Source organism: Eutrigla gurnardus, assembly GCF_963514095.1.
Source record: "Eutrigla gurnardus genome assembly, chromosome: 18".
Classification (NCBI taxonomy): domain Eukaryota; kingdom Metazoa; phylum Chordata; class Actinopteri; order Perciformes; family Triglidae; genus Eutrigla; species Eutrigla gurnardus.
Window position 1 is genome coordinate 5,994,015 of NC_139929.1, and position 27,411 is coordinate 6,021,425.

The 27,411-nt window shown below is 40.8% G+C and overlaps 1 long non-coding RNA gene across 1 annotated transcript; it reads right to left on the reverse strand.

Annotated features, from left to right (window-relative positions):
* Positions 1 to 3,978: 3,978 nt before the first annotated feature.
* On the reverse strand, positions 3,979 to 26,908 carry LOC311028701. The gene is made up of 3 exons (XR_014598768.1): positions 26,847 to 26,908; positions 26,207 to 26,330; positions 3,979 to 4,096 (listed from the first exon to the last, which is right to left on the reverse strand). It is a non-coding gene; the product is annotated as an uncharacterized lncRNA (long non-coding RNA).
* Positions 26,909 to 27,411: the final 503 nt, after the last annotated feature.

A 27,411-nucleotide genomic window follows, 5' to 3' on the forward strand; every position in this document is an offset into this window, starting at 1 on the left:
CAACTTACTTTTGGTGTGGCGGCTCAAATGAGCTTCTTTTGGCCCCAGGAAGTCATTACTTAACTTTTCTTTTATTAATTGGCTGATTTTATATCCCTGCTGGTCAGAAATCCGCTACGCTCCGTGACAGTGGTTCAAGTTCACAGAGACTGAGCGAACTGCCTCGGGGCTCTGAAGAAAACTGAGAAACTTTCCCACCACCTGGTCAAAGTAGAGTGTTGCATGCTGGGAGAGACCTGAACAACAGGCTGTGCTTGTGTATCAGGCAGACAGACGATCTGGGAGTCCTATAAACATACCTGGATATGTTGGAAAGTGGTCTCGTTAAAATGACAGACGCATCAGAGATTTAATTTGTGGTGTCATAATCATATTTAATCTTAACCTTGACGTCGTGTTACGTTGGTATGAAGTTGTGAACCTTAATGTACTTATAGGCTTTGAGCTAACTGCTAGCATCAGCATGCTAACATGCTCATAATGCCGATGCCATATAGATGAATAATGCTAACATGAGCTAATTAGGGCTAAACAAACACATCGGCACTAAACGTCACAGCAAGCTTGCTAAAACCCTTCCTTTGGAACGTGGTGAAACTTTCACAACAAATATTATATTTCTAATGTCAATTAGTTGCTGTCGAACTAGCGCTCTGCTTTAATCAATCACCATCCAAACAAATCGGGTTCGAGCTCGGCAAACATCCACCTCCAGCACCTCGGCTCTCCAACCGTCTCTGACCTCCGCTGCACTGATGCAAGGTCGGGAATCAATACAACACATTGATATTCTAACAAAATCCCATCCTGTCCTCATACACTAATACGCCAGCCTGAGTAAAATACTTCAATCAATTCTGTCAGTGCAAGTATTTCAAGTGTGGGCTATAAATCCACGGCGAGGGATTAAACAGATTTAGTAGATCACTTTCAAAGTCCGTGTCTACTCCGCGGTGTTTGTGACTCATGCTTTGTGCTATTCTGAGAGCGAGAACAGAAACCTGGGATTTTTGCAAACATTTCCGTGCTTTGGTGACAGCGCCAAGAAAAAATTAAATAAGATATTACAACGTTTCAACTCTAAACGGTTCAGATGATTAACCATCTCCATCCTAACGGCATCACAGCCAGCGAGTCCCAACGCCAGGTCTGACAGGTGATCGATCTAGCTGCGTATTTACAGGATCTGCAACACTGATGACGACGTTCAGTCTGCTCAGGTTTTGTGTGGATGTGTAGGAGGCCGGTGGAGCATGAAAGGACGGATGGAAGCCGTAACATTTGCGTTGAGGTGGGTCAAAGAGGAATCCTGTATCTAAATTGAGTTTTTGAAATCAGTCAAGCAGAGCGATGCCTTTGGAACTCAAGGTTTAATCTTTAAGGACGTCTGAGGGAGACCAATTCAAGCAGATTATTTGTTTTTTCCAACAAAAAAATTAATAAATAGAAGAATGCAAGTGTGGAAAAAGGCTCTCAATTGATTTCTCTGATCACGACTGTGCCCTTACAAACTTTTTCATTTTTGTTTAATTAAAACCTCCCCCATGCCTTTTTTTCTTCACATAATCCATACATTCCTTATAATTAAAAACAATGAATGATTAAACAAAGAAAAGGTGGATATAATGCATCACATGTGGCTTTTTTTTCTATTTTTTTACAATTTCTCTGACCATTTTCCAGCCCATTCTGTTTACTTATTGATTTATTTTTTCCAATCAACTCTGCGATAACAGTAACATAGGTCATCACACTGTGTGTGTGTGTGTGTGTGTGTGTGTGTGTGTTATGAGTAAGCATCCTCCTATTGTGCTTCACCTGCTAACGAGAAGGCAGAAATGGAAAATGTGAGGTTTCAGAGGAGAGAGAGCAGCTGTTCCAGGATGGAGGTTTTCTCTGCAGGATTCACATCATATGTGGGATATTGAGTGTGTTGTTATGCTGCCGTTGTGGAGCTACTCTCAACGTGGAGTAGGTCGTAATGCGTTTTTGTGTTATTGGGAAAAAAAATACTCTACCATCCCCGGAGTAAACTCACAGAGGAGACCCTCGATGTTATAAATTGTGTGTTCTTGGAGCTGTATGTTCGAAGGCTGCGACCACAGCGAGCCGTTATTGACTGGACTGGAAAAAGTAGTTCCTCCCAACCTTGTTTTCTTTCCATTTCCAAACACAGCGAGTCCAAACTTATTTTAGTGTGCCAAAGGGACACAAAAATTGGGTCTAGATGGTCACCCTGGATTTTACCAGGACATCATCCCCTGGTTATGATTGTTACCATGACAACAAAGACCCCCTAATTGTATAACATGGTTATTTTTCACCTAATATGAAGGGTTTTTTTCTGATTCTAATCTCACTTTTTTATTCATTTCCTGTTCATATTATTTGCTTACACAAGACTTCAAATTAAATGTATATACTACTAAATTGTTTTCCTAATTCCATTTTTATGGCAAAATAAATTGCTGCCTGCATTATCATCTGAGTAAGTTCAGTATAATTATGCATGTACCATCAATGCACACACTCTGCTTATAAAGGATCAATGGAGAGAGAGGGGGGGAGATAGGGAGGGAGGCCTATTGCATGTTTGTGTAAGTTATCAATAATAATTTGAATGTCAATATATGAATGAAGCTTCAAGCTATTCGGTAGCCTTAGTTGTGAAAATCCCTGGAGGTATTATAAACGGAGCTTTATAATAACAACTCGTATTGGCCAGTTGGGGTTTGGACAAAACAAGCTACTTGAAGACAACATTTAAGGTTTAAGGAAGTTGTTTTTCTCCTTTTGTGCTACTTTTTAATATATCATAAAAAAGAAAAAATATCAATCAAGAAAATTAGCAGATTGTTCCATAATGGAAATCTTTCCTAGCTGCCCCTCTGCTCTGAGCAACATACAGTGAATGATAGATCACAGCCAGGTGTGATCAATGAGGCCTCAAACAAACGTGTTATAAATATCCTATATATTGTATATGTATAACACTAAAATGAGACACAAGTTTAGAGCAAGACAGAAAACAGAGGAAGTGTTTTACAGTCGCAACATGTTTTTGGATGAAAAAGCCCTTTGAGGCCAATTTCTGATATTGGGCTTTATAAATAAAACAGGCTTGACATCATAGTTTAATTGATAAACATATTTTCCTACTCAAACTCATCCAGATATGTGAATGCGACAAAAGTCCCCCATAAAGCACATTCATACTGTAGGTGTTTATGACGTCCACCTTGAGGTGTGGAGCCCGCGGGGCGGACCGCGTCTGATCTATGACCCAGAGGAGCAGCCGATCATCTCCGAAAACGCTGAGTGTGCGCTGTGAACGAGCGGGACGTTTACAATCAATGGCTGAGGGATTGGACCGCACGCAGACGGTCCTCTGCATCAAAGAGAGAGAGAGAGAGACGGGGAAAGTTGGAGAATTTAGTGGTTGATGTGGTGAAAAAGTTGGAGACGATGGAGGTGATGGAATGTTGTGGAAAGAGGCCAGAAATGATGAGGCGGGTGAGGACAAGAGACTTTTACAGGAGAAGATAAATCATTACTCAGAATCAAATGTGTCCTCATATAAACTATGTTAGAGTTGATGTTTAAATATCATTTTACAAAGTAAATTAAATGCTGAACAATAGTATTATAAACAAGCCTGAACTCATGGGAGCATTTTTCTGAAAATCATCACTATTTCCGTGCAGACTGTTAAAACTCAAAGCCAATTTTATACCGTTTATACACCATAACACAGGCGAAATTTTGTGTTTTTCCTGAATGGTCAATTCAGCTTCATTATTATTATTATAAAAAATATATATTCCTGTAAAAATAAATCATGTTTTAGTTTGTTTGCTGGAGTTGAACTGGACTGTCCTCGTATCACACTATAAAAAATAAACGACCTCGTCTCGCAGCGACTGATTTGGCCTTAAAAATGTGTTTAGCATCAGACAATCACAAACCTTTATGCATTCACTCGGATGAAGTCCTGCTTTATTCAACCGTTGTCGTGGCGATCAAGGTGCACTGAACCTCCTCTGTGTGATCTTCAACCGACCGTCAACAAGAGAACCCACGACTTTTTGATGGATGCCTGCGAATAAATGAGAACTGAGAGCTGTCAATAGGATCAATAGGCACGTTGATGTGTTTCTCAGCTGCTCCGCTTCACAGAAACACGTATTTCCCCCCCACATGCACGCATGAATTCATATGCATACCGCACTTGGCCTTGACGGCTCAAACTGAATACATCAGTGGACGTATGTGGTTCATAATACATGCCAGCGCGCCACATCCAACGTTTCCGGCACGCACGGTTGCTTCAGTGCACATCAGAAGTTTCTGGGTTTTGATGATTGGATTGAAGCACTTCAACCTGCTTTTAGTTTTTTGATGTCCTCCGTTCACGATGACGCCTCTCGGTGCCAACACTTGCACCAGGAAGCTAGATGGAGAGTGTTCCCTATATCACACTTAAGCAGCCAAACAGTTATGTTAGAATGGAATTACACTCTTCTATGGTTCCTCTTCATGCTCATCATACTAGCACTATCATTTAAACTGGTTTTATTATATATATCACTATGGTTACGCGTTTCCAATCAGCTATTAAGCTCAGGAAGTGACGTGATAATTACAGTTCAGGGCGTCCAAACAGATGCATCCTCCTGTCTATTCACACAAAAGTATGATGAACGGTACACACATTGAGTAATTAGTGCAAAGTATACAATTTTGGACGAAATGCCGTCGTTTTCAAGCTTCAAGAAATAAAAGTCTGTCCAAGAAGTGCAACAGTAACTAGGAGAAGCAGGATTAAACTATGCTTTTTGAGTCCTGAGAAAATGATTGACAGCATGCTGTTTTGCATTTTGACAGTTATCGACACAAATTAGCAAAAAACATATATTTAAAAGGGTTAAGTCCATTTTACATATAAAGTGTTCATCAAACCGCATGCGCCTCTATATTCATATTTATAACTTGTACTGTTTCATCAGTGACATGTGCCTTTATGCAACATCTGTCACATTTTTTCACTGTATTCCACCGGGAAAGTGAAAAACTAGACGGCCAAGTTTGCTACGCATCAGTTCCTAATACAGGAACATTTTAAAACATGTTATTCCAACAGCTGATGAGTGATATTGGCACGCTTCTGCACATTCACTGCTGGGAATGTTTCCCAATAAAAATATGGATAAAAAAAGTCTCTTTTCAGTAGGTCCAGATGTGGTGACGGCAAATGTCATGACATCACAACTTATTTAAAAAATAAAATGATTTACGGAGCAATTTAGTGCCTGACAGCAACATTTTTTTCTTCCTGTCAATGACAGTTTGGACCAAATACACACAAACATAGCTTCAATGCAACATCGTCACATGGTGTCGTTGGCATCGGGTGTGTAGCTGCTGATCATGATGTCAGTGACGGGAACAGATGGTTCAATCGTCATTCACCTATTTTATGTAGAGTTACATCCTCCACGCTACAGAGAAATAACAGCCTCTTTAACGCTCATTACATGAATTGGTTAATCATTTTGACAAAGTAATAACATAATTATGATTATCAGTTTACTGATGCAGACATAAAGGCAGGTGGGGGGGGGGGGGGGGGGGGGGGGGACACAATAACACTTGACAATATAAATATTAAACATTGAGACAAAAAAAAAAGGGCCAATCTAAAAATAATTGTATTAACGCTTAGATAAAATGAAAATATAGAAGAAAAAACTTGGTTGTCTTATTCACAATTTAATATCGGGAATTAAGCTGCTTTATTTCTACGAGATACAATCTCAACAGCTCATTAAGATATATTTTATTACTCTCTGCAATGAAAAAGCACGATCGTGCCCCTGAGATTTGAGTTGTTCCACATAAAAACGATGCTCAGCTGACGGCCTGAACAGAACAACAGTACTGTGGGTTTCATCGTGATATCTCTTGTAAAAAAAGAGAGATAGCGAGAGTAAGACAGGACAAACATGTATTTGTTGTCGCTTCACAGCAGATCCAACGCTGACACTGCAGATGTAATAATACCAAAACACTACAGGGCTCTATCCAAAACCTAGCGAACAATCAAAGGAAATGTGGTGCAGGTATGTATTTCTTAAAACAGCTTAAAATAGCTTCACTTAGTTTAATTTTGTCTGCCCTCATCTTCCGTACAAGACTGGAGAATTAGCGCCACCAGCTGTTAATCTTGACTCCTTATGTTCACAACAGCAGCGGATGGAAACATGCATTAAATCACTGGGGGTTTAGCAGGTTTTCTGCTAATATTTGCACTGAATTTGGATGGAAATCTGACTAATGCCCTCAAATCTCCCAATCTGTCCCTTCTCTGTTAGGGCAGGTTCATCAGTGCCGCTCATTGGATAATTATATAAACACAGACTAGACAACATATGGTACAAAACATTGCATCACACTCAGTTTGGGCAGAATGAAAGTATCAATAGCAGTATCAAATAATAATAAAGGGGTTGATTACGTATCTTTAACTTCGTAGAGAGGCTGAGCTTGTTTGGTGGAAAGGCCACACTTCTGCCCACCATCGCCTCCTCGCCTTCTCAAAAACACATCATGCATAAGTCAGACTCTGTTCCACATTCTAATATTTTTGAGAAACCATGTGTGCATCAGAGCAGCTCCCTCCCTCGTCTACGGATCGGTGCACACAGTCACCGACACACACCACACAGATGGAGGTATGATGCGGCGTGTTGGCTGTGCAGTGAATCACTTGTCTGCACGTTTCCATGACATCCATAGTCAGCAGTCGGACCAGATTGAGTGATGACCTTTTACGAAGGCTTGGAATATTACTTAATTTAGATTTTCTGGGGGAAGAAAATAATAAAATAATCCACTCAGCGTGTCTGAGCTCTACGAGCCTCATAAATCAGGAAGAAACCCAAATATGAAAATGAAGATTAGCATGGCTGCGCCATAATTATTGCTTTATAATGTGGCTGCTTAATAATGAATGCTCTATTACACATTAAGAGTCAATGTGTGTTTGTGGCGGTGGTTTTGTAGTTCAACAGAAAATGAACGGCAACCGTCGGAGGAGTTAACGTAATAAATCACCACGATGCTGAGCTGAGACGCTGCAGGCTGTGTTTTTTTCACTCTGCACTTAATAACATATAGCTGGAGTGGCACTGATTGGACTTTACGTTTTATAATCCAAGCACTGAGGCTAATGCTGCTGTGCATTAGGCTAAAAGAACAAGCAGCCATCCTGAAAAAACCTGTTGTGTTGCCCTGTTATTAATATGGTTTCATCAACATGCCGCTAATGCACTAAAGCTTTTGGGGGGCATTATCAGGGACACGGAAGCATATTAATAACACTGTGGGACATTGTGCTTAATGGCCTCATTTCATTAGATCGGTTACCTGGGAGAACATGAATTATATCTGTCCTGAGATGTGTGCAGGAACGAGCTGTGTAATCTGATTACACCAATAAGATTAGCCTTTAATTTAATGGTCCCAAAAAAGCTCCCCCGACTTCCCCACAATTAGACTTTTGAATTATTACAGCAATCCGATAGTTCAGACGTGTCTGTGGACAGAATTAAATGACTAGACAGCCTACCTGCCTGTGAGGACTCTGATCGTGCACTTATTGCTTGACATTTACATTCGTAATGATCATTTTGGGGGAGGGATGCCTGAAGGTTGTCAGTTTTGCAGACTTGGTGACTTTCCTTTAAGATTTAGCGGCTTTTGGAGCTTGTGCTGCGAGCTACTTTCACTGGGCTTCGGTTTGGATCATTTTTAAAATAAAACTGACTCTCTCCCCCCGGTTTCTCCAATTTTAACGACCCAAGTTTCAAATACTGCAATAGAATAAGTCTATGGCTGTATTTGAAACCGCATACTACCGTACTGCCTACTACATACTGCGTTATACTGTATACTGCGTACTGAATGTGGGATTCAGTATGCTACTTCAGCAGACCGACGCCGTTCACACCGCGGTATGCAGTATGCAAGTTTCCCAGAATGCATTTTGTGGCGACCGGCAGCGGTAGTTGTAAAACAGGCGCAAAGCTGTTTTATTTCCCGCTGTAGCGCTGTTATTATGTCACTTTATTAAATTTTTATATTTTTTCATGCGAGAAAGTAACCGTTTAGATCCCCAATGTGCGGTTAGTTTACCCAAATGACGGCTGTTTAGTAATTTGCCTCGATGTTTTCGGAGAAGTGAAGCTCCGGAAGGAGCGGGTCGTCTCAGAGGCAGCTGCCCGTCTCCAGAGGTGTTCCGCCGGCCAACATGCGTCGTCGTCCCGGGGGAGACAGCAAGCCAGTTATCTTAACCGCTGTTTGTAGTGGACAGTATACAGTATATAGCGCTGTCTCGGGAGCTCTGCATGTACAGAAATCACCAAATATTAATAAAAAAAAAGTTTGAATTAACAGAGTACTTTTTTCATTTCATATGTACAACAGCCTGGATTTCTATTGTACCTATATAGCTTTCGTCACAATAATCAAGTAGCCTATGCACTGTACTTATGTAAACAAATATAACAAATATAAACGCCGTACTGCTCCGGTGTTTGCATTCCCCTGGAAACGCTCTCTTGCTCCGTCATTACTCGATTTATCCAGGCTCCAGCGCATTGCATTGTGGGAAACAGTAGGCAGAGTAGACTGGTCGGATGCATACTGGAAATATTCTCCGAATCAGTACGACATCCGGGAACTTTTCGCATACTGCAGATTTTGCTTTTGTTTCAGACTGTCCTCCTCGAGAAAACGACCACATAGGTCGTGTGTCAAGCACCGAATTACGACCATATGTTACGTTTCAAAATAGCGCGCCCTCTAGCCCCCCCCACACGTCGACCTAAACCTACCCCGATTCCACGACATCTTCCCCCCACACCCTCCCCACCCCCACCCTACCCCCCCCCCCACCCCCACCCCCCACCCCCCCCCCCCCCCGCGCGCCCCCGCGCGCCCCCCGCGCTACCCCCCCCCCGCGCGCCCCCCGTCAATCACCCCCCCCCCCCCGCGCGCCCCCGCGCGCCCCCCCGCGCAACCCCCCCCCCCCTAAACCCCCATCCCGCGCGCCCCCGCGCGCCCCCCGCGCTACCCCCCCCCCCCCGCGCCCCCGCGCGCCCCCCGCGCTAACCCCCCCCCCCCCGCGCGTGCATCATCGGCAGAGACCCCCCCCACACGTCGACCTAACCCTAACCTTAACCACTACTATCGTTGCGGAAGAATCTCCGCAATACGCTCCAGGAGGTCGTATTCGAGTGCATGGACCAACGACAACTGTGGTCGTATGAGTTGGAGGGCTTGTTGTTTTGTTTGCATACTGCATACTGCATACTACATTTTGGCCAAATCAGTACGTACTAGCAGTATAGTATGCGGTTTCGGATACAGCCTCTAAGTCTCATTCATTTTCTCTTCTATGAATCTCCTGATTGAATCACCAGTACAAAAAAAAAAAAAAGATCTACAAATGCTTTAGAAAATTTTAAAAAAGGTGGTATAGGTACAAACAAACTTTGGATTAGAAAATGTACTACTATGAGTCAGTTTTCATTAATTATACTTGAATAAGATAATATATTGTGAATTGGGCCATTCTGGAAATGAGTGCTTTATTTTGATGCAACTTTTTTCCACCACTGGCATACCATAAAGCTACAGGATGTTCATCAGACACAAACTTATGTTGTTAATGTTCTCTGGTTGAGCTACCATCAATACGGCATGATAGAAATGACATGATGTGGGCGACCTAATGATCTTTTTCTCCATATGGACCATTAAAATTTGGAATCCAGCAGCATATCGCTGGGAACTGGCATTTTCCAAGTGTGACAGTCATTTGCTCTCATCCATTACACAGCTGCTTCTGGGGGAAACTGGTCAGGCAAATATTAATACATATATCAAGCAGTTAAAGGTGCTGGAAGTGCATTTCTATTAGGTCCCGTCAGCGGCGGATGAATTATCAGCGCGTAAAGACGGGCGACAGAGGCTTGGCATGTTGTTATTGATTCATACTCTGCTTGACAACCACTAAAATCAGAGCTGAGTGATGGAGTGACTGAAGTCCATCGATTGCAACGTGAAAAGAGAAAATGCTATAGATTTGGTTTAAATGGTGCGTCGCGAATGAAAAAACGTAACTGGTAACAACACACAGAGATGTCTACAGTCAGAGACAGCTCTCTTACTCTGCACTAATTAAAATGTACCTCCAGCTACAGCTTAATGAAGTACCTAGTGTAATACAAACTGCCTGCTCAGTGTGGAGTTGTCACACGGAGTTTGACGATGAACACCCAAATGCTTTGATCCCAAAAGCTCTGCAATAGGCTCATTAAATGAACTCGACAATATGTCAAAAAAGCAACAAAAATTGGTTTTGTACTCGTTACCAGTAAAATAAATATTTTTATCTTCTTTAATAAAGCACAATTCCTTAAGCATGTTGTGTTCTGCTTGTATTTAGATCTCCGTATCAACCAGCACACTTGTTTCTACGTGGAGGTTTTTGTCTCTTAAATGACCCCTGAAGGGGAATCCCTCCTCATTAGCTTCAGCATCGGATGGAGCTGGCTCTGATACCATCAGCAGGGTTTGAACCGGAGCTGTACAAGCTCTGAGACTCTGCCCCCGCAGGCCTGTCTGACCAAAACCCAATTTGAGACCCATTCCTGTCATTTGTTACCACCCTACATCCTCATGATCCTCCATCTGATCTCTGTCTGACTGATAAATCCGGCTCAACCGCTTCGGCCACGGGTGAGACAAATAAGGCGGAGATATTGTGAAACGTACGTCGACGATGTGACTTTCTCCCGACCTCGCGACTTCTCGCTCCGGCTGAGCCAGATGAGCCGCTCGACCCGGGTTAGGAATGAACAATGGCAGCGCTTTAAGGGTGAGAACAGGGCGCGACGGAAATTAATTGACTGTTATGTGCACATTTCTATTCTGAGCATTCTCTCTGGTCTGCTTGGTGCATTATGGGATGTCTGGTTTAACAACAAGGTGTGCTGTGAGCAGGCTGGTGGATGACGGATGCGTTTGAATTAGCGGCAGATTACACAAGAAGTACTGGACGGAATAGAAACATTTGAAACGGATTTCAGGGATAATGACGGTTGTGAGGTTATTGTGATGGGCAGGATATTTGCAGCAAGAAGAATAACAGCAATTTCCTGTTAAATTATTCACGCCACGTACTGCATACTATGCACGTATGCTCCAACTAACAAGGAACGCAGTAGGAAGGAAAGACGGCAATATCAGACTGGAGAGACCTAATATCTACCTGCCATGCATACTCAATTCAGGGGTTTCAAAATGACAAAATATTTTGGATTTAAATTTGCTTCTGGTTCTGAAGCTCAACTCAGAAATGACCGGTTTACACATTAAAACGTGGGCAACAAAATCACACTATCAAACCCAATTAGGTAGCTTTTTCTACATTTTTGCAGCTTACTCTTTGAATATAAAGAAATGAAACCAACAGCTTCACCATTCACTGAATTGTTTTGACTGTGTGTATAATCCAAAATACACTATGAAGAATGAAGTAAAGTAAGTAGCATCAGTAGTGTAAATAGGCAACTAAGCTGCTGATTGGTGTTGTTTTCAGCACATTTCTAAATATTTAACAAGCATGAAAATAAACTGTCGGTCCATATGATATCATATATGAAAAAGTCCTAAAATGAACACAGTAATCAGACTACTTGATTACTATTTAAACAGCATTATAGAAATGATTCTGTCCCAATTATAATCCCAAAACTCCTGTATTATATAACTGTAGAAAGGGACTAAAACCCATGTCAGCACCAATGTGCATTAAGTGCAGATTCTGTTCTTACACTGGTTGGTGAATGAGATCCGGTGTGAATTCTCCAGAACATTAAAAGCAGCAGACGGCAGACCACGCCACCGACTGATCTGAGGAGGGGTGGGGGGGTTAAGATTGTGCCTGTGAAATACACTTTGAAGTTACAACAAAAGGATGAAGTGAAGCCTCCCGGGACTTTTCCTCACAGGAGAGTCCGACACAACCATTTATTTCATTTTTCCTCATAATACGGAGAGGGCGAGACCTGGCCTTTTTCCACCCTGATCATTCTGTCACTATATGTCGCCTCTAGGTTTTTCAAGTGAGACTCTTATTTTTGCTTGTGACAGGATTTAAAAGAGTAAAAATGTGATGGGATGGTAATTTCTCTCTGTGCCAGAGAAAAACCTCGTTTGGAGGCTGTAAAGTGTTAATTTCCATCTCCTTCCTAAAAACCCAGCTGCTGTGACAATTAGCTCTAAACATGGATTCGACACATCAGCTGCATCTGTGAGCAGTTTGGCTCCTGTAGCCTTGGCTCTCATTCGCATGGAGCTTTAAGTGACCAGAGTGCTTCTGGGAGAATAATGACAGTATGGCGTGCCGCTGAGACACAGAAAGATTGAATGGATGTATGAATACAGCGAAGGAGGATAAAAATAGAAATCGAATCCCACCGAGATTCAGAAAACGGTGCAACATTTTAAACGCAGCTCAAACAACAACCTGTCGTGACAAAAGGCTTTGGCATACTTGTGGAGCCTCTCTAGGGAGAAGCACTTCAGAGCCGTTGTGTGTCACACTTCCAGTAAATAGTGAGAAGCCTGAAACAATCATGAAAACTGGCTGGTCTTTACAACACACAGATGGCCTGTTTTCATGGGCTGGGGCAGATAAGGATACGGTCCTCTTTTAAAGCCCACATGCTCCTCGGCTGGTTACATTTCATTAAGCATGCTTTATATACATGCTTTAGTGTCAGTGTGTGTTCAGTCACTGCAGGTGAATCATATTCTGACATTAAAAGCCTGTTCTGAAAGCTGCAGTGGCAAATAGAGATGACCTGACATGGCAAAGAGGCTTAATGGGATTCAGCAATCAATGATTTCAGCACCTGTGCTCTTCCTACTGGGACATGTCAAAGTGTCCTCTTGAAAAAGACCTTTTGAGGCCTTAACCAATACATTTAAATATGTATTTCCTGTTTCAGGAAAAGGTCTCCTGGTCTGCACCCTCAAAAACAAGAGTTTCTACAAGTAGAGCTGAAACAATTAGTCAATTTGAGAATGATTGACACCACTATTCTCGAAATAATCAGTAGAATAATCCAAAATGATACCAATAATGTAGTTACATTCCGATAAAAAACATAAAATAAACATTAAATTGAGATATTTTTGATTCCGGTTTGCCACGTAGTAACTTAAGAGCTCATTTGCATTTGTTTGTGAACATCATAAACAGGAGGAGACTTCCAGATATTTGATGTGGTTAATCCATCAGTGTGAACAAGCTATAAATCCTATTAAGCAAGGCTGCATCAGTGGTGTCATTAATCTGTTTTCAAAAGGAGCCGACATGCTGAGAGCCATGAAAAGAAACTCTTTACTTACGCCGTCGATTTTCATAGATTCCCGTCCAAAATAAACCAGATAGCAAAGACTATAATCTGATTAAGGCACTGGAAAATGAGCGGTCGAAGGCAGCGAGGGAACACCAAGTCAGTGGCATCTCAATCAGTTTCAAGATTCAACTGCAGAGAAGCTGGATATGGTTTTCATGCAGGCTTTCAAATTTCACATTGTGGAAACGTTGAAAAATCTCAAGAGGATTTTATGGAACTTTTGTGTGGAAAAAGTGGTGTATGAATTAAAAAAAAAACTGTCATAGTGAATAAATCCTGAACAATGTGACGTAGTTGTCAAACCAAACAGCAGATCTGTGTGGAGCGTTGAGGAGATTGTAACATTTCTCAAATTTATACATGAAACAAACATAAACGTCACATTTTCATCACGTTTTCCACCTTTTGAGGTTTAACTGCCGCTTTTCTATTGGTTTGTAGCCTTCTGCTGTTTCTACAGTATATATCTACTTTTATGTATTTATATTTATAGCAAAATAAATCAACAAAAACTCCTTCTTTTGGACCAATTCAAATGTCTCCCCTCCAATACTCCAACTGTTTATTGCTCTCCATGAAAATGTGTCGTCAGATATTATATTCTTGTTAAAAAAGTAGGAAAATTCAAGTCGGATGTTTCTTTAATTCCATGTGGAATGGATTCCACTGGGCTTAAAGTTACACACCTGCAACCTACAGGAGGAGAGTTATATTCAATATTTATGCATCCAGGCGAAGTCAGATAGAGCCATACTGCATCAACATCAATCACACAGCCACGTTATGAATATTGTAAAAACCACCAGATTGCATTGCAGACGTGCTTCACAGATATATTCCTGCCGTCTCGGAGGGGAAAGAGAGTGGGGATTGAGTGCCAGGTGCAGCCCACGATGATGGCCGAGCCAATTAGGCTCTTTGTGTATTTGCTGGTGGAGGAGCCGAGGAAGCAGGGAGACGTATAATCACACACCTGAACGCTTCAACACCATCAACTACACCGCAGACTTGATTTCGGCTCGTTAATGAACTTGTTTATGACTAAAGAGCCACAAGTGCTAAAACCAAATGTCTGTTTTTCTATTGAAAAAATGTTTAAAATTCGTAGATGATTTAAACAAAAAATGATTCTATATTTAAGATTTAAAGTGAATTTTGCTTTACAGAATCAACCTGATGAATGTGTCTTTGCACAAAAGCTAAACAGTGTGTTGGGAGTCATTTTAGAAATTATTCATGAGATTCTGAGATTAAATAAATACATAAAAGACTGACACTGTATTCACTAACATTTAAAGGAAGAAGCTCCGATGCCTACTATGTCTCCCTGTGCTGCTCATGATGTATTCTTTCCCTTCTTCAGCTGTTTTCCTGTAAGGTATCATGCATTTCAGCTGAGTGGTGGCAGCAGATGTTCCCCCGATCTCTCGCTGAGGTGTTCAGGCGTCCACCCGCCAGCGTGACACACTTGCCTCTATTCTTAACTATGACGAGCAAACCCAAACAGCACATCCCACACAGCAACACACACAATTAGTCGGAGGCCAGAGGTGGCGTGGAGACAGCAGGCATTACTCTTACTAATAAGCCCTGTCAAAGTGGAACACACCACGCATCCATCAGCCAATAACAAAACCCTCTAATGTCTAAAGCACGCAGGGCAGTGGCTGTTAATCAGAACACCAGGCAAAGAATAAATAGTCTGTCAAGGAATTAACTTTCTCCTGGCTGAAAGGAAGTCAATTTTAAGGTGAATGATCACCTGAGGTCACCTGTGATATTCTTTTTTAATGGCAAGTTAAGGGCCGTTGAGTTGATCCGTCTTCACATGATTCAGTCAAAATTAAATAAAAAAAAGATAAATAATTGTTCTAGTTGTACATGAACATTAATAAACAGTTGTTGTATCTGTTAACGATGAAATGGAGGTGAAGTAAATTCATGTGGTTTGAAATAAAGACTGGATTTGAAATTAAAAAATTTGATAAAAATTTGTGACATCATGAAAACAGCCTTGTTTCATAATTTCCCCTCGTCTTACGTTCATCATTCACAGCTAAAATGTTTTCATTTAAGTTAAATGGCCTGAAGAGCTGGAGAAATAAACATATTTGAAGAAAAGGGAAGTGATAAGAATGCTTAGCAATTAATGATGGAAATAATTAAATGGATGTGAATTTAAAAGATTGATAAATTGTCAAATTATTTGATCAACTTGATTGATATATTTGTTTAAATTCTCTGATAATCGACTTAGGACCATTGATCATTCACAATACCCAGACTGACATTAATCATTTACAGCAAGAAAAGTGTCAATCAAAAACCACGGCAACCAGTTGATAGCTAGCTAACGTTAGCATACCCCGCGGTCCCTCGACGCCCACCCTGTTGTTTAATATGTTATTTTCTGTTATCAACATGGTGACACTGTTTATGAGCACACGAAATGAGAAATACAAGTATCTACATATATACTGTATACTGCATATATTATCTAAATCATGTTTATATATTGAGCATCCTCATCAAATTCCCACCGCTTGACGTGGATGTCACTTTGAACGATATTGAGTTGTTATTATGGGAATTCATGTGGATCACCTTCTGACAGAAAATCACAATCATTTTGCAAAACGTCTCTTGTCAGTGAAGAAAAAAAAAAAAAAAAAACGCATGAAAAATGCCAATATCCTTTGTCATGCATGTTCTAGCAAGTGGATCCATAAATGCATTCATCTGGATTAAAAGTGGGAGCTGCTGAGTATTGCATTCCCCACAACACCGATTGATTTTTTGATTATTTAGCAATCATTTTGAAGTCCTTTTCAGGGTGAAACACATGGAGATTCTTATACATTGCAGTGAATAAAGCTATAAATTATGTATGAGCATCAAAGCTATTATTCAGCATCAACCACCTTCATATTGCTGAAGACCTTTTGGGACCAGAAGCTCCCCAGACTGCTCTTTAGGCTAATAGAGGTGACAACCAGCAAGTACCCACAGCACTAATGGTCAATAACCTGACGGCCAGCCTGCTAATGAGCACTCCACTCCGGGTTCGGATACCCGATGACCTTACATGCTCTCAACTACACGCCCGAGGCAATTATAGGGCCGTTTGAATCATTTCATCCCAAAGTATCTGGGAAACATTTCTCAGCCAGAAATACGTGCCAGCGCCTCAGGAGGACACATTATAGGGAAGGTATGGGTTTGGATGAGCGTGAGTCATCGTTATCTTTCATCTAATAGCCAGGAAGGTACGGAGGTTCAGGACAGCGACGTGATTCCTTTAATAAACTTTATTGTGCCGATGTATCAGAGAGCAGTGTTCGTCCTCAGGGCACACCTAAACCCTGGATGTTCAGACGCAGCGTTGCACCCCAACCAGCTGCAGGGTTTATGCACAAAACAGGAAACGGAGTCCTCAGTTCAGCTGTTGAGCAGTAAGTCAAGTTTCCGCCGCATCAATTCGTCTGCCTGACATACTGTCAAGGTTTCTGTCGGTCTGATGTCACCGGTCGAGACAGAGTGTGTGATGTTGAATAAATGCCACGACTCCTCAAGGCCCGAGCCAACTTCCCCGTGTCTTGCCTGCTACCTGTTGATTAAAGTGAAGGGGTTTAGCCCTGAAGCGAGGTACAATGGCTCACTTCGGGTGGGCTGACCTTTAAGGCGGACCAACTATTCTCCTTTAAGTGACAAGCAGCTCCTCTGAGTTACACTACGTTTTATTATTTACATCCTGATTTTCAATAATAAAATAAAAATGTTTGAAATTAGGAATCTAATTTCCAGTTTGGGCTAATAAAGATGCAATAAAGATACAATATGTTTTAAAAAGTTGGGGTTTGGTCTTCCATTAAACATTAGAACACACTTTTCTACATTAATCCACCAAGAAAAACACTTAAAGTACTTATTTCCATAGTGGCATGTCTGAAAACATGACTATCTTTGATTTTCTCTGCCTGTATCAGTGGTGATGCTGGTCTCTACTACACTGCCTTCAGTGCAGAGGAGGATTTGTTTTTATCTCCACCCAGAACAACATCTATTGTAAATGGTGGTTCAACGGCTGCTCTGCGCTCACAAATAATACCGTAAGCCAGCGGGGAACAGAACAAGTGACCCCAGAATATAAATTGTACAGTAACGTGTGCATTAAGTCCCTTGTAGGGCTGTAGCGATACACTAATCTCACGATACGATACGATATACGATATTCAGCTCACGATACGATATAAATCACGATATTCAGTCAACGATACGATTCGATATAATTCGATACACTTACATCATTTTCTGAAAGATTTAAAAGGTACAGTGTGATTTTGGTGACATCTTGTGAGTGTTCCAATTACTTGGATTGAATTAATATCAACTGAAAGAATCAATTACACAATATATGGCTCTGACTGGACAGAGAGTCTCCAGCTTGCAAATGCTGGACAAAATAAATCAAATATGTGGTGAGAAAATAAGTTACATTTATTGAAGTGCAAACTGTAACTTACAAAGCACACACACACACACACACACACACACACACACACACACATACACAGAGCAACGGAATGGGCTGGCTACGGGGCGGGGGGTGGGGATTTGGGTGTCTACAGTAATATGGCTTATTAATTTCATGAGGTTATTTACTTACCCACGATGAAAAAAATAGCTCTGAATGAATAACAGCTGAGCAGAAGCACTTGTCGACCGTCGCGGAGAAATACGCGTCTGGTCTGAACTGGGGGGCAGCGGATCATGTGTGATTTCCGTGGCCGTGACGCTTTGCAGCAGCTAGTGTGAACCTGGCGTCATGCCGGCGTGAACCGGGCGGCCGCTGAAGCACCGCGAACGAAGCACGCTTCCTTTCGGCGCCTTTGTTAACCGATAGTGCAGTTCAGACCAGACGCGAAGCCGTCTCTCGGCGCCGCGATCCTGCGCGGCCGTCTCTCGGCGCAGCGAGCAGAGTGCCAGGGGGATTTGAATGGGACTTAATGTATCGATACTCGTGGCTAAAAAATCGATACTTTCTGTGGAAACAAAATATCGATTTATATCGCAGAATCGATAAAATCACTCAGCCCTAGTCCCTTGGGCATTCACATAAACTGAATTTCAGATGTTGAGAGGCAGCTAAATGGTATTTACATGTTTGTATCCTCCTCTAAACCCCTTCATTTGCCACCCAGCCTGCAGCTAAAGTGTCAATCCTGCGTGGTAATACAGTCTTGTGTTGTCAGTGTCAATCACTCCAGTTATGTTCCTTCATTGTATGTGACAAATGAAAGCAATCCTGTTAGGCGGCTGTCTAATGTCACAATCGCTTCGCCTATAATAGGCCGTGGCTAACACTCGTCATCCAATCATGGCGGACGCATTAACTCTAAAGTGTTCAGAGATCGGATACTGCTCTCTTTGGGATCCGATCAGCCAGACCGCATGCAGAGGTCGCCGGGCTCGAGTCTGGATCTCAGGAAGGCGTGAGGTCAATTCATTAAACACAGGTCGAGCCAAAGCCACTGTATATTCGTATATATTCCAGTGGATTTAAATAAGATGCACTTCCTGTCTGGGTAACTGGTTGATGCAATAGTAATAATAGCTATAGATATTTACACGGCAACCACATTTAGCATTTGTTTACCAGAAAATTGCCGTTTTAGCATCACCATGTTTGAAAGCTACGTGGCTATGTATCTCCAGAGAGAAGGAACAGGTCTGGAGCATTGATGCACTGTGACGAGTCGTGCTACCACTGATGGAAACCCAACATTTCCTCATTTTGCAACTCCAAAATAAAAGGTTTTAAATAACAAAATAAAGGGAACTTTTGTTCTGCGTTTTGTTCGTGGCTATTCTTCGAAACTGCAGAGTCGGTACCCACTGTGTGCAGTGTAACATCAGTGAGTGTGAAGGACGGAGTGAGTGTGTGTGTGTGTGTACAGTTTAAGCCGTTTGATTGAAGCTGCTCCTGATGTTGTATTTTGAATCATAGCTACCAAAATGCCTGGAGAGCTTCGACTGAACAAGTACGGTGCATTTATGGGATACGGTAAGAAGTCAAAGGGTGTCGTTACATGCATGTGTGGTTGGCTGAGGAATAAAAGAAAACACCGGCCGTGTGGGAGTGTTACACAGAGAAAGATCAGCGGCATGCAGTTTGCAAGACTTTGTTCCAGTCACATCTCAAGAGGAGGCTGTACGAATAATCACCTCTGTTTTCTGTTGTTTTTCCAAAGGCACATAAATACGACTGTGCTCAGTGCAGCACAAACAGTCTCACGTCTGGGATGAGAAGAGTAATAGCCTGAGCTGCAACGAGGCAGAGATCCTAATCTTTGTAAAGAAACACAATAATCTTTCTCAGAAGTAAGCCGCTGGGGAACTCAGATCCTATTTACTTGTGTCATTAATATTCAGGAGAAGATCCCCTCGAAAATATATCAGATAACAAATGTAATTATGTGTAAATGTTAACATTGAAAAAACAATGCAGTCATTAAATTAAAATACTAATTAAATAGGGCTTGTGATTTTTCATGCAGAATACCTTCTTGTGTTTTATATACAGAAGATGGGGATATGTGGAGTACGAGGTAGTTGTACAGCAGACTAAAAGGGTATTTAAGCAGCTACGTCTCACGTGAAAGGTTTGTTAAAGCATGTTTCATAAATTCAATAAAGATAAGAATGAAGGGCAGAATGCTTTTAAGACAGTTATTGTTTCATCGGCCTTGGCCCAGACTTTCACACTCATTTGCATTTAACTACCAGGTACTTCTATTATTTCCTTTGAACAATTACATTGTAAGTTGGGAATAATTATTCTTTGTTTAGCAAGTCATAATCTAAATCATCATCTTTCATTATGCATTTCATTAAATGAACTGCATCGTTTCTGTCTAACAACATGGTTTAATTTGTGTCTCGTAAATTATTAAATACTTTGTTGTAATAAGTTTTAATTAACAAAAAAGCTCTCATTTACTTCAAATTGGTGGAGTGGAAAAACAGTCCTTATTACTGCTCAAATACATAGAATTAACACACACACACACACACACACACACACACACACACACACACACACTTCTTCCAATCAAGTCATTAATGTCAGATGGATTTTCTGTCTTTGAAGTACGGCCAGTGCAAAATGAGAAAAGCTTATTTATTCAAATTTACATAAATCTGAATTATTCAAAGCCTGGCTGATTCACTTACTGCCGGTCTGATTGTAAATCGATTCAGCAGACAAATATCTCAATCAACAGGGCATTATTTATTGGTTTGTGACGAGAATGTCTTTAGATGTTGAAAGCTCCCCGCGGAGGCCAGAGAGTGCTCTGGGACATGTACAACCATCCAGAATGTAACTGGATAAACCCTTAAAGTAAAAGAAGCCCAAACGGTGAAGGTGGTGTGTGTATAACAGATCAATGATCTATGTTGTGGCGTTCTCTTTCACCCCGTTTATTAAATGCATCATTTCTACCCTGCCCTCCCCTTGGGCTCCGTGGGATCACAGTCAGCTGCTGTCGGCTACGTCACGTCAGCTCATTTGGAAGTGATTGAAGCCGACATCCTAGGTGTTCTGGACCAATTGCCCTTTCGCTCGCACAGCGGAGGGGAGAAGCGGTGCAGGTGGAAAGAGGAAGGTTTTTAACTGATCAGACAAGTGCACTTATCAGCGAGCAGGCCGAGGTGTCCAGCCCTTATTTCCCATGAGACGTCAGGAGTGGTTGAAAGGTTAATTAGCAGCTTTTTCGGTGTTAATTGACATAGAGAGGGGCGCTTTGATAATGATCACCCAATTACTCATAATCCTGCAACCTTTGAAGGGAAAACATGACAGGCTCATTTAAAACAGACCACAAGATCGTGATCATTTCTGCGGGTTTGTCTCTAAAAGTGACATATTTCTACCCAAATATATATACGTGCAGCTTTAACGTAAAATCACTCCTAGAATGATTAAATAAAAGCTATTTTTATGGTGTGTTTGTGTGTCAACAGTTGGAGAAAACCTCTGAATGGCCATAAATTCCAGGTCAACCATAACGGAAAGCAAAAAGAGGAAATGGTTTCGGTGAGCGCTGGGTGAGAAGCTATCATGGAGTTAATGGCCCAGCAAGTTTGGATTTCGCATCCGGTGTTCAATAAATCAGCGTAACCCAGATGGTTGATAACTAACTGCTGAACCAACATCACCAGATTCATTTGAAACTTGCTCCACAAAACACGAAAAAAAAAATGGTTGTCTAAAAGAATGAACACCAGAACTTTATTTAAGACTACAGGCTAAATAAATTGGGTGATAAACTGGATTTTTCAGGGTGGTCAATATACTAGAAAGCCCCTCCACTCTCAAAGCACGTTTGCTCACTCTGTTCCTCCGTTGCTTCGGCGAAGCAAATCATTTTTTAAGCTTAAACCAATTCGATCCAGGGTCGTTTAAAATTCAATCACTGCAAGAATGAAGCTCTTTACATTACACAACATACCATCACCATTACCAGACAGAGCTACGACGTCGCCATGCAGCAATGGTGATGTGGTTTTCTGTGCTGGGCTGCATCCATCTTACCTCTCTGTTATTACATTCAAACATGCAAGCCCATCATCGCTGCAATTATTTCTCTGTTTTGATGCAAATTGCCACGGGTGGGCCCCGTCTGCATGTTTGACCTGATTGAAAGACGAGGAGTGATTTAAAACAAAAAACATGCATAGGTAGGGAATGAAAGATCATTTTGATTTGACTCACTGCAAGGAAATGACATGGCACAGAAGTCAACCAATCCCAGTCAAGAGCGATGCCTCATAAAGCTCATCAAAGCAGCAAAGCGCATCAAACCGACAGAAAGGACTCCGATAGAAAGACAAGAGATGATCAAAGACGCCCTGATTACAGGTTCATGATGTCAATGATTGGAAATAGAGTGCCATTAGAGATATTTCCATGCTAATGAAAACCTGTGTTGTGACAAAAAATGTTAAAAAGGTGAACTGCTGGAAAATCCTGAAATAATTTGTGAAATCGTGTCAAAACAAATATTTAAAAAATGTATAATATTCCTAATAGATTAAACTATTTCTCTTCAGTTAATTATTCATATTCACATTATTCTTGAGAGCCTAATGAGAAGACGATACATCTCTCATATCTGTCCATTAAACACAGTATGGAGTGAAAGCTAAGCAAGTGTTAGCTTAGCTTAGCATAAAGACTGGAAACAGGGGGAAATGGCTAGCCTGGTGGTGTCCAAAGAAGCTGCCTACCAGCACCTGTTATGCTGACTAATTACCACATTATACCTCATTTGTTTAACCATGTATATACGCCACATTATGGATTATGTTTCTTGGTTTGGCGTAGTGTTTTACGAGATTCTTGTAGTCATTTGCCAAACAATTAAAGAAGAAAGTTTATCAAATCTAGAACACAAAAGTCCATCTTCACATATTGTACAAACTTCAAAACATGAATTATATTCAACATGACACAAACTAAACTTCCCTGTTATGTATATTTTCCATTGTGTTCTCTTCACCTTGTGTTGATTGATGTCTTCATATTGTATTTTCTCATCTAATACTATTTCAGCTGTTCTCTTGTGGGATATCTTGACGGAGACTCAAGAAAAGGCTGCTTGATTGACACTTTATTAATGTGAATGAAGTTGTCGTGTTGTTTTTGCATTTTTTCCAATTTATTGTTATGAAAAGTGGGGGGAAAATGCATATTAATGATTTTCGCTTGGGGGATTTCATTTTAAAACTCTCTCTCACACACATACACTCACAATCAAGTTTCAAGACACTACGCATACACAAGCGGATTTAATAATGGCCATAGAGTTTCTCCTGGGATGCCGTAGCCTATAAAAACCAGCATGGTGCCATATACAGTAGCTGTAAGAATCTCATTAAATTCTCCTCTACCTTTTTTTTATAGCTCACACTAAACCAAGAGCAGTAAAAATCAGTGAGTGGATACAATAATTCCAACAGTGCAACTCTAACTACCGACATTATTCCACAGTGTGCACTCGGTCCAGACGGCTGTACGGTAAAACAGCCGTGACAGCCACCGGATCAGATCTGCTCCGACAGCTTCTGAGACTTTCCCCAGGTGTGCTGAATTTATTACGGGGTGGATTTGGCCCATCGTTCACATTTGTTACTGCGTTGATGGGGAACGGTGACAACAAGCAGAGACATATTCATTCAAACCTACAACGCCTGCAGGTCTGTTCAGCTCAAGCTGCATTGATTAAATCTAAGCAAAAATAAAGTATATATTAAAATATTGATTATATGTTGCCATTTGTTTGCATTGAGCCTACTACTGACTCCCCCACTAACTTTCACCATCATAGCCAGCATGCTAACACTTGCTAATTACCTCTAAATGTTACATTTTGACGGAAAATTAAGGGATCAGCAAATGAATACGCCATAAATGCAGGCAATTCCTTTCATGGCAATCTATCCAACTGTTGAGACTGAGACATTGTGGTTGTTCCACAATAAATAGATATTATCCTGCTGTCCCATGTGGTTTTCTGTGGACTGTAGAACACACATTGTTGAAAGTTTTTAGCATGAAAAGCTTTCTTCTCAGCACTCGTGTATTTCAGGCCTTTTGAAAGAAGTAAGAAAAATAGACAAAGCTTTGAAAAGAGTGTCATCTTTCAAATGCATTGAAATCATTGCATTGCATGTTTTGCTTTCCCTTAATAACCATATTCATGCCTCAGTCACTCATGAATATAAATGGGTTTGAAGCTCTTATTGTAAATATTGCAACAATAAAAAAAAGCTGTTTGTTTGTCCATAAAAGGCTGATGGGATGAGAAAAATAATGTTTCTGGATTGGCACGTGGTTCCTTGCCTTGAGAAATAAAGACCCAAATTGGAATCACGCGGAACACTTAATTATATTTTTCAAATTATATTATTTTTGGACGTGATGATTGGGCAAAATGAATCAGGTTCAATCCCACTGTGCATACCGTAAATACGAGGAAATACTTTTAAACGGGCAGAAATCCTGCTACTTTCAGATTAAAAAATGTATTAATAATGAATATATCTCCTTTGTTACTTCAGGGTATAACACCTGATAATTAAACATCTTATTGCACTATGAAGTAAAAAGAACTTTGGCATTTACATCAATGATCACAACTTGAAAAACATATTGTCTAATAGGAAAATTGTGTGTAATTAACACCTTAAATAATTGATAAGCAGCCTCCTACAGGGGTTTCTGCATTGATGCACTTTGTAGAATTGGGTTATGATACATTTCATATTCATTAAAACCCTCTTGACCTCCCATCAAACCCCCAAAACACAGTTTGAAGTATCTCCTTGAACCAATTTGTCTGCCTTTATATCTAAAGCAACACTGACTGAGCTAAAGGTCACAGGAGGTTATTCAACTGAGACTGTTCAGAAGAATTAATGTCCTTCACAACAAAGTTCTACTTCGTGTTATTGTCAGTAATACTTCAGAATAGGGCTGTTCGATTAATCGATTTTAAATCGTAATCGCGATTATGTATTTAGAACGATGTTAAAACGTGAAACTCGTAAAATCGATTTTTCACACACCTCTACCTCCTTCATGGGTTACATTATTATTTAGCATGCAAAGACCCAGTTTAGTTTAATTAGAAAATGTCTTGTTTTATTTAATTGGAAATATAACTTACTGTATGTTTGCAAGTGCTGATTTGCTGATTTTTTTCTTATATTTTTTCAAACTTTATTTATTTTACAAAAAGAGTTTTGCACTTTATTCATTCATTTTTTGTTTAATAAGAGCAAATTGCATTTAAAGCCCAATGGGGGAAATGTTCAATAAAAAAGCAGCATATTTGAAATAATTTCTTTGCCTTTTGTCATTTCACAAAATAATCGTAATCGTAATCGAAAATCGGATTTTGAGAGAACAAAATCGAGATTTTATTTTTAGGCAAAATCGAACAGCCCTACTTCAGAGTGCTTTAACTGGTCGGATGACGGCTTTGTGTGACTGAATTATCTTGTTGTTATGTTTGTATTTCCATCATGTGTCCTCAGGTCCCTTCTGTAGGTAAACAGCAATTTGCCATAAACGACGACAGAGACGTTGGATGACATTTACGTCTTCTGCGTTGAAAGAGATTCAAACGGTGCCGCAAGTAATAAACGGCCCGTTGCTGCAATTACAATTTAAAGCCTTTCAATCGGCGGTGAAGTTATCCAGGAAGCCACATTGCTGCCTCATATCATTCTGCAAGAAGCACAGCAACTATTTCCACTCCACCACCTCCACCCAAAGCCTTTGCCTGTATAATTAATTAGTAATTAATTAACCTCTCAAATCCTCTTGTGGAAAGTTAATGGAGGTTAATATATTCAAACAACAGCAGCAAACTGACTCCTTGTTGTGGTTGACAAATAAATGATCCATTCATGCTCTTTAAGGGGCAAAACTTTTAGCTGATAGTCACAGGGAACTAGTATATATATTTATACAAACAGAATTTATGTCATTGAAGTTTGAAGCTGTTGTTTCGTAGTTGATGAGTCATCGAGGACTAAATGACTCAATGCATATCTGCCACCCTGAGTCCTCCTGCTAGTTTTGTCATAAACAAACTGCTGAAAAATAAAAAAGGAAAATGCCAACGGCGTTAGCTGTGAGTTACCTACTGTGCTGTGGGCGCTCACGATGATGCAACGAGGCATCGCTCCAGGCGGCAGAATACATGATGACAGGGCGATGGAGTGCAGGGAGGACCATCTTTACTTCCAACATCAAGAGAAGGTGACCTTTGAAGAAACAGTGAGAAGGTTAAGTAAAGTGGCTCACTTTTACCAAATAGATACAAATACTTGTGCCACAGAAATTAACGGTTTCCTGAATCTGCAAAAATAGAGCTAGAATCCACAGTGTCAGGGTGCACAGTGGCCATGCATATTCTCTTTTCTGTACGTCTGATAAAAGTGGTGATTTACTAGCTTCACAAAGCACTAAAGAATCACAAACCAATAAATAAATCCCATTATTTCATTAGCTGACGTAACCATGTCCACAGTTCCCGACAACAAAGCACTTGAACATGACAACAATTCCGATTTCACAAGTGAGAAGTCGGATCTTCCGACTAGCACGTGAAGGCAGCATCGATTGGGCGATACCAACGTAGCTAAGCTAACTAGCAGCCGCTAGCTTAGCTGCTAACGTACGTGATTTCAGCTACTCGCTACTACAGGCTTCACACAAACAAACACCGCCGTTTGGGTTCTTTAACTTATATAATAACAGACAAGTGTGTGTTAACTTACTGTTATTATTTGTCCTCCATGTCCCGGAACAAGCCTTCCTTCCCTCCGGCCTTCTTCCTGACCTACGTGGCAAAACAAACGAAACTAAAGGAACAATATGTGTTTTTTTTACAAAGTAATTCTTCAGTTCCCCTACCTTGTTTATAAGTTATCTTACTCTCCATACTAAAACATTTTTAATGAACTAAATTACTTTCAATTTAATTATAAATCATTTCCATCCAACTTCATGATGAACTTACTGGTTTTTACATGAGGAAAAGGGGTCACTGCAGGTGGAAACGTCTGAGGACACCTGGTGGACAGGTAGATAATTGCAGCGAAAGTGTCTGGAGGGAAGGGCAGAGATGCAGATACACTATGGGCTGTAAGTGATCATTATACAGGGTTTTTTTTTACAAACAAATAAACAAAAAGGTGGAAGAACACATTTTAGTTATTTATGTCTGTTACACAGTTTGCTGTCTAAGTTTTTCATGATTTTTTTCTCAATTTTACTGCGTCCATATACTGCTCTCTCCGTTTATTATATAGCTAACCATATTGCCGCTGGGGGAATGAAAGT